Genomic DNA, 13762 nt, shown 5'->3' with positions numbered 1-13762 from the left:
GGCCTGGGCTTAGACTGGTGGTCTCTGTGGAATTCCTCAAGAAAGCCCCAGTCCAGGATGTTGGCCAATGGTTCCCAGGTGTTTTCCTCGGGGCCGAACCCCTCCCACGCTAGCAGGTACTCCCATTTTTTCCCATGCTTTCTTATGTCCAAGACCTCGCGGACTTGATAAGTGAGGTCATCCTCGGAGGCAATAGGTTGGGGAGTCTGAGGCGTGCTGGAGGGTCATGACAACACCAAGGGCTTCAGGAGGGACACATGGAACGTGTTGTGTATCTTGAAGGAAGGCGGCAGATGAAGCTGATACGAAACGGCACCAACCTGACGAATGATAGGAAAAGGTCCAATAAAACGTGGGGCCAGTTACGCTGATGGCAGTTTCAGGCGGATGAACTGAGTACTTAGCCATACCTTTTGGCCTGGCCTGAACGGAGGATAAGGCCTTCTTCGCCGATCTGCGTACTTTTTAGTGGCTTGACTGGCCTGGACCAGTGCACGTCGTGTGGAGGTCCACAGGCGGTGTATCTCATCTGCCGAGAGTTGAGCTACCGGGGACGTAACTGAGATGGGAACTGGCAGCGGCGGGCGTGGCTGCTTCCCATACACTATCTGAAACGGCGAGGACCCGGTAGCCGTGGAGAGGTGTGAATTATGCGCGAACTCTGCCCAGGGCAGCAGGCTGGCCCAATCATCCTGTTTCTCGTTGACGTAGAGTCGGAGGAATTGTTTCAGCGACTGGTTTGTTCTCTCCGCAAGACCATTAGACTGGGGATGGTACGCCGACGTATAGTCTAAGGTAACGTCAAACTTTTGGCAGAGGGCCCTCCAAAACTTAGCGGTAAATTGAGGCCCTCTATCGGAAAGGATGCTTCTAGGTAGGCCATGCAGGCGAAAGATATGCTGAATGAACAGCTGGGCGAGCTGGGGAGCAGACGGCAACCCTGGGAGTGGCACAAAGTGTGCCATTTTACTAAATCGGTCAACAACCACCCATATGACCGTGTTGCCATTAGATAGTGGCAGGTCGACCACAAAGTCGGTTGCCACATGAGTCCAAGATTCTGCAGATGCTGGTAAAGGCTGGAGTAAGCCTGGGGTCAAACCAGAGATCCTCTTGTGGTGGGCACATGACTGGCAGGACTCCACATATGCCCGGACATCCTTATTGACGTTAGGCCACCAATAATATCGGCGCAGGGTTTGTAAGGTCTGGGATTGTCCAGGGTGCCCAGAACAGTGGGAGTCGTGAGCACAGGCCAGGACCTGTTTCCGCAAGTGCAGTGGAACCAGGGTTTTCCCGGGAGGGATGGTTGTGGTAGTAGACAGGAGGATGCAGGATGGCTCAATGATGAACCGCGGTTCCTCAGTACCTTCTGTAGACTCAAAGACACGTGATAGGGCGTCTGCCTTGATATTCTTCCAGGCGGGTCTGTAACGAAGGATAAAGTTGAATCTGGTGACGAATAGGGCCCAACATGCCTGCCGTGCATTGAGTCGTTGCGCCCGCTGCAGGTACTCTGTTTTTATGGTCTGTGTAGACTGTAAACTGGTGTTGTGCCCCCTCTAGCCACGGACACCACTCTTCTAAGGCTACCTTTATGGCCAAGAGTTCCTTATCACCTATGGCGTAGTTCCGTTCTGCCAGGGAGAACTGGCGTGAGAGGAAGGCACACGGACGTAGCATATGACTTTCGGAGGTTTGGCTCAGAACGGCGCCTACGCCTTCTGAGGACGCGTCCACTTCGATAACAAACAGCCGCTGCGGATCCGGATGCCGAAGGCACGGCTGTAACAGAAACGCCTCCTTGAGGGAATGGAAGGCAGCCTCTGCTCCAGGAGGCCACTTCTTGGGGTCCGCGACTTTCCGGGTCAGGGCTGTCATTGGGGCAACGATGGACACATAATGCAGGATAAAAGATCGATAGTAGTTTGCAAAACCCAGAAACCTCTGGAGTGCCTTTAGTCCTGGCGGCTGCAGCCATTCCCGAATGGCTTTCAGCTTCTGGGGGTCCATACGAAAACTTTCTCTGGACACTATGTATCCCAGGAAGGGAAGGGACTCCTGCTCAAAAAGGCACTTTTCAAGCTTCGCATATAATTTGTGCTCTCTGAGGCTCTGTAACACTTGGATGACGTGCTGGCGGTGAGCAGTTAGGGTATCTGAAAATATCAGTATATTGTCCAAGTAAACAACCACGCACTGATACAGGAGGTTGCGGAGTATCTCATTCATGGTGTTCTGGAACACCGCAGGGGCATTACAGATCCCGAACGGCATTACTAAATACTAGGGATGTGAATCGTTTATCTGACGATTGAAAATATCGTCTGATATTTTCAATATCATCAGATATCGGGGGTTCCCGATAGCAATAGGAAACCCCACGATTAATTTAGTGGGTTTTCTTATCGTTATGGGGGGGGCGGGAAGAAAGTACACAACCTAAAAACACAACCTGACCCTTTAAAATGAGTTTGTTAGTATCCCCCCACCCTCCGGACCCCCCCCCCCCAAAATGTTTAAATACCTGGTGGTCCAGCGGGGGTTCCGGGAGCATTCTTCCACGCTCAGGCTGTCAGCTGACACTAATCAAAATGGCGCCGATGGCCCTTTGCTCTTACCATGTGACAGGGGCTATCGGTGCCATTGGTCGGCCCCTGTCACATGGTAGGTACACTGGATGGCCCGCAAGAAGATCTGTGCTCCTTGCAACTGGTCGAAGAGCTCGGAGATGAGAGGCAAAGGATAACGGTCCTTGACTATTATAGCATTCAGGCCCCTGTAGTCAATGCATGGGCGCAGACTTCCATTACAAATGTTTGCATGCAGTAATACCTGAGCTGCAGCATTCTGGTTAAGAGATGATTGTTGCAGGAAGGGGTCCCACATGCACCCCACATCCTGTACCCCGCTCCTCCCAGCATTAGATTCCATGCCAAAAGTTTTTTTATTGGCAATTTATTTAATAATTGCTGAAATAAAATGGGTTTAACTCAGAATTATTTAGCTCACAACTATGGTGTAAGTAGAGCAAAGAGAGAATTTTTCTCTTTTTTAGAATTAGAGATGTTTTCAGCAGCCTTCAACTAACCAGTACCTAATTCTGGTAAGCCATAAAGTGCTATTCCACACATCTAGCTAATAAATAAAATTACTATTATTGTGAAGCCATAGGCAGCATTTGTGATACTCCTCACCAAGACTACACTGTCCATATCTTCTGACTTCATCCTATTAAATTAATACATCATCTGACAGACCCTTTGGCAGGCAGCCACCGAGACAGTGGAGTTCAAGAAAATCTTTCTTTCACGATCGTGGTAAGAAGAGGGGGGAAGCAGAACCAGTTGGTGGTTATTAAGTGACTCTAGTCATAACTAATTAGCATGGGCACTATGATCTCTACATATCATTGTCATTGTGCAAAGGAAAGAAAATGCATTTCATGCTGGGCAGATAAGAGTAAAGAAAGTGCTCAGTTTTGAATGATACTTTCCCCTGACATGAGTTCAGATAATTAATGCATTCTGTATTACATAGCAATTATTTATTATAAGTAATCCCTTCTTTCTGTAGCAATATGGAATGAACAGCAGGAGCTGTGACAATTGTAATATCTCAACCCGCCATCTCCCCCTCCCCTTTTTTGACTCCTTGGGCCACTCTCCCCTCTCTGTTTTTACCTGCACGTACCTTTCTCTTGTAATATACCAGGCTCCACTCTCTCCTCTTTCAGCTCCTGTCTGGACTCCTTCAGGAAATCCTTCTATTAATTTCCTTGAGACTTTTTCCAGCTGACTTGTTCCAAATTCTAATCCCTATCTCCCTTGATCCTTCCCTCATTCACTTTGGACAATCATCCCCTGACACTGCTTCCAGTCCTCCTTCCTCATGTTTGTCTTCCAAATTGCTTGTGAGGTCTGTAGACCACTTATACCCATACCTGATTTATTATATGTTAATGATTTATTGCATCCTAATGCTGGCTTATCGCCACTTACTTTACCTTGTTTAGCACACACTGTCAGTATTATATAATGATTAATAATCATAAAACAAGAAGAACACAGCAAAAGTTTGGCTTCCCCACACTGTCTTGCCAGCATGTCTTAAACTAGGACTGGAGGGATAGAGAGCAGTTGACAGTGTTGCTTTGTAATTAAAGACCAAAGCTGTATTAACTCAGGTTTCAGCCCTATCCACAGGCTTTGCTGTGTGACTGTAAGTCATTCACTCTCCCTATGCTCAGATTTTCGTATGTAAGCTCTATAGAGCAATGACACTGACTGGAGCCAAGAGAATCTTCTGTATATTTCTCAAGCATTCTCTGGAAACCACAACATGCGCTCCTTCAGCATAAAATACTTTCCCAGGACTCATCAACCCTCTGCACATCTCCAAGACATCCCACAAGACATCTCATCAGCTTTTGATACACTTAATCATGTGATTCTTTTCTACTGGCTTAAATCAATAAGTATCTCATCTACTGTTCATAAGTGGTTTTCGTCCTTTCTAGATAAGACGCTCTCAATTAGTCTCACTTGGTAGCTTTAGATCAGAGTTTATGCATTGAAAACTGGAATACTACAAGGCTCTGCACTCTCTGTTATGCTTTTTAACTTCTATATTGCACCAATATGTCAGATATTCAACAGGTTGGGAGTGAGCTATCATATATTTGCTGATGACATTCAGTTCTTTTTTCCTATTGAATTATCTGCAAAGGAGGCACTTTCAAAAATTTCGGACTATCTTTCAGCTATAAATAAATACAAATTTCAGCTATAAATAAATATAAATATAAATTACAAAATACCTCATTACGATGTAAGTCCTTATTTATATTAATATATTATAAATGTTACTTTGAATTGCTATTACTTTAATAGCTTATAAATGTTAAAATATATACTCATCTCTTTAGTTCCTGGACAAGTTACCATGTTACAATGTAAAATTAGGCAGATCCTGCCCTATTCACTCAGTTATATGTAAACCGATGTGGTATCTCGATCGAATGTCGGTATATAAAAGCAAATAAATAAATAAATAAACTGGCCAACTAACAACAGATTCATTCTCTTAATTTACAGAAAACAGAAATTATGCTTCTTGCTTCTCTTCCTTTTTATAATGTACGGGCCACCTTGCAATTTAATGGAGAACAGATTCCTATTGCTAATCCAGTGCATACATTGGGTGTTCAGCTACATCCCTCCCTGTCTTTATGTTGCCACATTAAAAATATAGTGAAGGCTTCTTTCTTCAGCCTTTGAGATTGATTTTAAAAGTGTTGCTCACACAAAAATGCCCACACACGCAAATATACGGGCCATGCACGAGCAGCACTGATTTTAAAAGCCACAATTTATGCTCATGTATACCCGTGTGTATGCCAAAAATAAGGGGGTGAAAAAGGGATGGGGAATGGGAGGGGCGCGGGCATTCCAGGGTGGGACCAACTGTATTTTAAAACCAGAGGCTACATACTTGTGTTAAAGCCGGCAAAGTCCTATGGAAGGTACGTTTGCTCAAGTAACGCGGTAGGTGTATGTTAAATCATATGCATGCAAGTGTGCACATGATTTAAAATTCTAGTGTATCTCCACTCGCACACTACTATGCGCATGTATGGGCACATGCACGCTCGTTTTAAAATTAACCTGTGTGTGTCTACTGCATAGCATCAAACCTTTTCTGCTTCAAAGTGACTTTTGAACTGTTGTAGTGTTGTGTTGTCCAAGCCTATGTGCTGGCTCTAAAGGTCTACTGCCGCAAACCACAACATCCCTAAAGTCGGTCCAAAATACTGCGGCCCACTTGATCACCAGTACTTCTTATCACAAAGGCATTACTCCTATCAGTTATAGGTTGCATTGGCTTCCTATCCCAGAAAGAATTAGCTTTACGATTCTCATGGTACTTTTTAAAGTAGAACACAAATCAAAAAAAGACAAAGTAGAATGAAATTCAAATGCTGTGCAGACCACAGATATAATCAAAAAATCAATTTTTAAATTTTTAAATGATACCGCATCAGCAAGCCAGACAACGGCAGTGAAAAACACTTGCCGTCCGGACTACTCGTCACTTGCGGTTAGATGTTATAAAGTATGTTTTTTAAGTATGGAACAGTCTTAGAATGTCAGCTGGTCCCCAAGAGTTAAATCCCCCGACAGCGGCCGGTGCTTCATAAATTGCTGGAAAGGGTGCTGACAAACAAAAGATCAAAAATTCAAGTAATTGAAAAATTCCAAAATAGAGTTACTTATCTTAAAGCGGCACAACCACGCCAACCTTCTGTGTGGACTTGTACGTCTCAAACACTGTTACAATCAGATGGTTGGCGTGGTTGTGCCGCTTTAAGATAAGTAACTCTATTTTGGAATTTTTCAATTACTTGAATTTTTGATCTTTTGTTTGTCAGCACCCTTTCCAGCAATTTATGAAGCACTCCTGAAGAAGCGATCTTTGTATCGCGAATCACCGGCCGCTGTCGGGGGATTTAACTCTTGGGGACCAGCTGACATTCTAAGACTGTTCCATACTTAAAAAACATACTTTATAACATCTAACCGCAAGTGACGAGTAGTCCGGACGGCAAGTGTTTTTCACTGCCGTTGTCTGGCTTGCTGATGCGGTATCATTTATAAATTTAAAAATTGATTTTTTGATTATATCTGTGGTCTGCACAGCATTTGAATTTCATTCTACTTTGTCTTTTTTTGATTTGTGTTTTGATTGATAAGACGAGTGCCGCAGTTCTTTGTTTCATTGACTTTTTAAAGTAGACAATGGATTAGCCCAAAATTGATTTATATCAGTCTTGACTCTCTACCATCCCTGTCAAACATTTTGAACTTCATTCTCTAGTTTTCTCAATATTTCATCATTGAAAATAGCACAATTAGCTGAATCCAAAGAGCATATGCTCAGTGCTGCAGGACTGTTTCTAATGAACTTTTTCACAAACAAGATGAAATTAGAAACTTTACTCACCACTTTCAGGGAACAAGTGAAGACCCATCTTTTTTCCCAAGCCTTTAGCAACTAAAAACGGCAGGGCGACCTACAGAGAATCCATTGCAATTCAATCTGAAGTGTGATCAACTATTGGCACTGACTTGCTTTCACCTAGTCACAGACAGCATATGATCTAGGAATTCCTACCTATAGCAGGTTCTGATTTTATTGTTAGCATTAATATTTGTTGTATTTTATTTATTGTGATTTTTTTTATGTTGTGGTATTATGTATGTACATATGTTACCTGCCCAGATGGAGTGGGTTATAAATATTTTAAATAAGTAAATAAGGCACATATATCTCACAAAATCAAGTTGTATGGCCTCAAATGGAAATGGAAGAAAATATGTGTCATGGTCTGGCATGCTGGATGCAAGTATTCCCCCAGTAGGAGTGGTACAGGGCTCTATGGTAGAGCAGGGCAGGGTCTTCTCCCTGGCTGGCCACCTCCCCTTTGGGTTGAGCTTGCAGGTTCTGGTGGTCAGCAGGATTCCTCTAGCCAGATGCATGGCAGACTATGGTCAGGGCAGGCAGTATTCAAGCAGTGTCCAGGCAGAGGTCGGGGTAGGGCAGAGATCAAACAGGTTCAGAATCCAAGCAGAGGTCAAGCCAAACAGAGAACAGCAAAGCAAGGGCAGAGTGAGAACATGGAGAGACAAGACAGGAACAGAGTAAAACATGCAGACAGGAACAAGGTAAACCACACAGGCAGGATCAAGGTACAACAAACGCTAAACTGCAACAGGGGAGCAAGGCAGAATACAGACAAACTAGATAGGCCACTGGGAGGCCAGGGCAAGACAGGGAAATACAAACAGGATAGGCCACTGGAAGGCCTAAACAAGGCACAGGACAAGGCACAGAAAGGCTAGTCTACCAGGAGACCTAGACAGAACACAGGAAAGCCACTGAGAGGCCCACAGGGAACAGGAGGGCCACTGACAGACCTACAGGAAACCAGATAAACAGACAAGCAAGGAACACAGAAACAAACAGAACAAGGCAAGAAGGCCTAAACAGGCCACTTTGGGAACACAGAAATACAGGCAGGCTAGGCCACCATGAAACCTAGACCCACAGGTAAGAAAGGCCACCAGGAGGCCCAAAGGAATCAGGAGAGCTACAGGGAGGCCCAGACAGGGGGAGACAAGAACAGGATAGGAACACAAGAATAGGGCAGGGTATACGAACACTGGCAAACAGGAACCAATTGCAAGACAAGGAGGGCCACCGGGAGGCTAGGGCAGGAACTGGCGAAACGAACAAACAAACAGGTACAAGATGGGTCCAGTCAAGAAAGCCTAAACAGGCCACACTGGGAACAAGAAAAGGCAAGGCAAGGGGGCCACTAAGGCCACACAGAAATAAGACAAGGCAAGAAGGCCGCCAAAGCTATACAGAAACAAGAACAAGCGCAAGGTTGGCCAGAGCAAGGAGACGAGGTGACTCAATTATAAGGCACCGAGTAAGTGTGAGGGAGGTTCTTACAGGCTTTGTTGCATCATGCAGCCTTCAAGGCTTCAAGGTGACAACTAGAGAAGGTCCAAGTTTGACCCAATGAGAGCCCCAGCTGGAGGGGTGGGGGGCGCTGCCTAGCAGTCAGATTTATGACAATGTCCTTACCTGAATACTCTGTTCAGATCTAGAGGCTATTTCTCAGAAAGAATGAAAAGAGCCAAGAAGTGGTTCAGAGAAAGGCAACCAAAATGGTATGCGGTTTGCACTATATGAAATGAAACTGAAGGACCTAACTATGAATACCCTAGAGGAAAGGAGAAATGGGAGGGATATGATATAGACATTTAAATACCTGAAAGGTACAAGAAGCAAATCGTTTTCGATGGAAAGAAAGTTGTAGAACTAGGGGGTCATGATGTAAAGATCTGAGAGAGAAAGGCCCAGGAACAAGGCCAGGAAATACTTTTTCAAAAAAGTAGTGGTGGATACTTGGACTGCTCTTCTGAAAGAAGTGTTAAAGACAAAAACAGTAATAGAATTCAAAACAGCATGGAATAAGCACAGATAATCCGTAGTGGCAAGAGAATGGAAATGAAGCACACTGGGGTAAACTGCACGGAACGGCAGTTATAACCTTAAACAGCAATGTACAATTGTATCAGAGCTCCAAGAAAGTATAGGGAGGCCAACACTGTGATGGATTTTGGCTATGCTTGGGACAAATAAGAGAGGAGGGTTGAGAGGTCAGGTGGAAGAAGCAAGGGGTGAAGGTGTTGGGTTGTATTTAGAAATGTGATATGCATAAGTCTCAGCTAAAAGAGGATGAATCTTGATTGGGCAGACTGAAGGGCCATTATAGCCTTTATCTGCTGATATTTACTATTTTACTATGTAGGTGTTCCTACAGTGTGGTTCAAAATGAGAAAAATTATTATACAAGCTAGTTTGGACAGATGCAGGAATCAGAGATTAATTCATTGAGCACCTGGCTTACAAATGAGGTTGATTCCTGTCATACTATGCCAAAACTAACACATTGGGGAGATGTGAAAGATGCTTTATGAACCCTGTGCTGGCTGGGTTTCCATACATGTCCCCACTCACTTATTTCCAGGTTAGATCCATTCCATTTCTTAGTTGGGGCCTCTTTTCATCCTCGTGTTGTTATTACTCACAGTGAAAATGGATTGTGAAGATTGAACCATTCTCCCCCATTAAGAAGATTGAACAAAGTTTATGATCTAATGATGTAAAAAACAAGGACAGTCAAGCCAAATGAAGCTGCAAAGTTCAGATTCAGCTATGGATCAAATCATTGAATTAAGTTAAAATCAAACCCAGTTCCCAGCCACTAGATTTGGAGGACAACTCTATCATATCTAGATTGAGTTAGTCCTAATTTTACCCCATAGCATCCAGGCAATTCTGAATTTTCTTTAAAAAAAAAAAAAAAATAGAACACCTCTTCCCTCCACCATGATACCCTCTCTTCTCACAACTTTTCTCTTGGTTTACCTCCCCTATTAATCCCCTCATCTACATAGCTCCTTTCCTAATTCTCGTCACATCTCTCTTCCTTTTAAAGTTCTTTTCACCTAACCACTCACCCCTGCTCCTCTTCTTATCACAGCCCGTCCTTTCTCCTAGCTTATATCCTTTTCCCTTCTCTCAGCTACTGACCCTTCTCATAGCCCACGTCCCCTCTTTGTCAGCTATTTTCCCAGTCCCTCTCACCCTCACAGCCTGCGACTACTCCTCTCCCTCTGCCACAACTCTCTTCCTAGTCAGGCCCGGCACGACCGGGTGTGCATACCTAGAGGGGCAGCGGGTCGGTGGCAGCAGGAAAGGCCACAGGACCACTGGCGGAACTTAACCCACTGGCAGCTGAAGAAGGAGGGGCCCATGTTTTTATGTACATGTGCGCACAACTTCCAATTCCCAAGCAGGAAGGTCAGTGGGCCATGGAGGAGCTCATCCCACCATGGTTCGATGACAACAGGAGACCCGCGATGGAGCTCATCCCACCATGGCCGGATGACAACAGGAGGCCCTATATGTGTGTGAGCTTGTATGTGTGTGTCAGTGAGAGCCTGTGTGTGTCTGTGAGAGCATGTGTGCCTGTATGAGTGCCTTTGTTTGTGTCTATGACAGCCAGTGTGTGTCTGTGTGACAGCCTATGTGTCTGTGAGAGCCTGTTTTTGTGTGTCTGTGTGACAGCCTGTGTGCTTGTGAATGTTTGTGTGCCTGTGAGAGCCTATGTGTCACATAGGGGCTCTCACAGCCACACACACACACATACATAATTATCTGTGAGGGAGAAGAAGCCTGTGTATGTGAGAGTGTGTGAGAAAATGAATGCGTTATGAATGCATGTGTGAGAAGGAAGATAAAATTTGTGCAGGCCTACCTCCCCCAATCCACAATGATCTCAGGGTGACTGTAAATCAAAAGATCCCAGGTATGGAGAGCAAGAAATGTTTAAGTCCTTATTAGTTTTAATTATTGGGCATAATTTGATATTTCTGCTATTTTGAAATATTTAATTTTTGGAGGGGAAATAGAACTTTCATTACTGGATTTTTTATTCATCAGATGTTTTGAAATATTTTATTGGTGTTTGGAAAATTTTGGGTGTTCTTATTCATTAACTGGTTTGAAATATTTATTTTTTTTACAAATATGATTTTACTATTACGACTGATGTTTTATATTTCTTGATTTTATTATTTAATGTTTTATAAACAATGTTTTTCCATTGTTGCTCTGCATGTAGAGGCTGGCATTTTGTGGGTTTCAGTGCAGTTCTTCTCAGCACGTTTCTGTTTATACTTTCTGATCTCTTCATTCTGTAATTGGTGAGAGGGTGGGGGCGTGTCAGTTTTTAAAAATACAGATTGCAGGAGGGAGCTGAGCTTTGATGGCCTAGGATCGAGATTGCATGAATCGTGGGGGGGGGCAGCACAGTAATTGTTTGCACAGGGCAGAAAATACCTAGCACCTGCCCTGCTCCCTGTCCCTCTTCCCCTCACAGCTCTTCATCTTCCTCAGCCAGACTTCCTCTTCCAGACAGTATCTTTACAGCCAAATCCCAGCAGTTCTCTCATCCCCTCTCTCACCCTGCAGCTCTTCTGTCCCTCTATTCCTTTCTAGCCCTTCTATCAGCAGCCCTCCCCTACACCTCAGAGAATGTGTCCCTTTGCAGTTGCTCTCTGGTCCTCCATTGGTCAGACATTCCAGAGTCAGCCAATAGGCTGCAGGGGAAGATGGGAACAGTATATTAATGGTATTAGCTGTATTATTGTGTTAGTCTGGATTTTGTAACCATTATGTATGTTGCAATACTAAACTAGGAGGAACTAGGAACTAGAAGAAGGGCAGGTGGTATTTTTTTATTTCTCATGAGCCCTTCACTTGCGGATTGACTTAATGCCAGCATCGGGGCTGGAGTTAAATTTGCCTTGTTAAAACGTATTCATTGGGTGCCCAGCAATTTTTTTTATCGAGGTAATGGCTAATAGCCTCATCTACAAGGAATTTACATCTGATGGGCGCTATCAGCTACTCATTTGTTTGGGCGCATGTTTTGGACGCGCTACTTTCCTTGCATCAGGGGCTAGTCTAGTGCATCCAAAACGCGCGTCCAACTGTGCATAAACCTGTATGCTAGGCTGCGCGCACTTTGGGCTGGATTTTCAAAGCCTTATGCGTGTAGGGGGAGTTACGCACGCCGGGCCTATTTTATAAAGGCCCGGCAACGTGCGTAAACCCCCGGGATGCATCTAAGTCCCGGGGCTTTACTAAAGGGGCAGTCTGGGGGCGGGGCCAGAGGCCTCAGCACAGCAGCCATTTGCCGCTGTGTTGGAGGATCTCGTGCCGGCGGGCTGCTGGTGCGCGCAACCTGCACCTGCCTCCAGGCAGGCGCAAAAGGTATAATAAGAATTTGGGGGGGTTAGAGTAGGGCCGGGGGGAAGGTTAGGGAAAGGGATGGGAAGGTTAGTTTACGGGAGGGAACGGAAGCCCGCGGGCGTCGGAGCGCGCAAGGTGCACCCTCTTGCACGCACCGACCCCCGATTTTATAACATGCGCGTGCCTGCGCACGCATGTTATAAAATCGAGCGTACATGTGTGCGTGCCGGGTAGCGCGCATACTTTTGAAAATCTACCCCTTTATGCATTGGCCCCAGGATTGGGGAGGAGAGGACACGGTTGCTGGCAAACTGACTGTGTGAAATTCACCCTCCCCAAATATAAACTTACTTTTTTAAAATAATGAGAGAAAATACTAAACAAAATCTTTAAAAATTTGAATAAGAAACAAGAAACATACACAGTTAATAGGCCTCAGCGTTTTCTAATTATTGTGAAAAATCTGCACTTACATTAAAACTGGGTAAGTACTTTGTCTCTTAGAAAAATATATTTTGAAAAAGTAGATTATTATATGTAAATAGACCCAGAAATATTGTAATTTGAAAAATGTTTTATTAAAGAGCTCCGGATATCCTTGCTTTGATCTTACTTTAAAACCTAACTGGCCTTAGTATCCTGAACAAAAACAGTATGCAGCAAGGTGAATGGAAAATAGATATGTTATATTAACACTACTTATTCTCTGATAGGTCTGAGTTTGCTACTTTGTACAAGCTGGTGAGTTCAGATTGCAAAGTAAAACAAATATTTTGATTGCTGTGATAATAGGACTACATGGAGCCAGGATTTGGATTTCAAAAGGGTTTCTCCCACTGTATGTTTGATGGTTAATTCCCTTTTGGAAATAAATACAGTTTCTCAACCCACTCAGTGTTTACAAATGAAATGAACTCAAAGTACATCAAAACAGAAGTAAAGACATTTTTTTTTTAAGATGTTAATATGAGATGACCAGATAGCTGCAAGTCAGACTAATCCAGTCCTGGTTTTGGCCTTAACCCCTTAATGGAATTCTGGTCCCACTTTACTTAAGGCAATGGAACTGCACATCCAAGGGAATCACACCAGGACAAAATGACATTTAGCTATCTGGTCACCTTAATGACAGAAATGAGCCGATCCAAAAATAGTGGTCTGCAAAGCACCCAGCCAAGTGAGATCTGATGTTCATCTGTGCGAAGGACTGTGCTCGTTTTGCACTAAACTCTTGACAGAAGTATGGAGACATGTCATTCACTGGCTCCTGGCCTGATTCCACAGCCGAGACTCTATAACTGGGACAAGAAACGAGAGCTTCCTGGTCCTTGAAGGATGGAGTGGTAGGAAGATGTGGCTGTAAACACAG

Source organism: Rhinatrema bivittatum, chromosome 8 (assembly GCF_901001135.1).
Source record: "Rhinatrema bivittatum chromosome 8, aRhiBiv1.1, whole genome shotgun sequence".
NCBI lineage: Eukaryota > Metazoa > Chordata > Amphibia > Gymnophiona > Rhinatrematidae > Rhinatrema > Rhinatrema bivittatum.
This window is presented reverse-complemented; position numbering follows the sequence as displayed.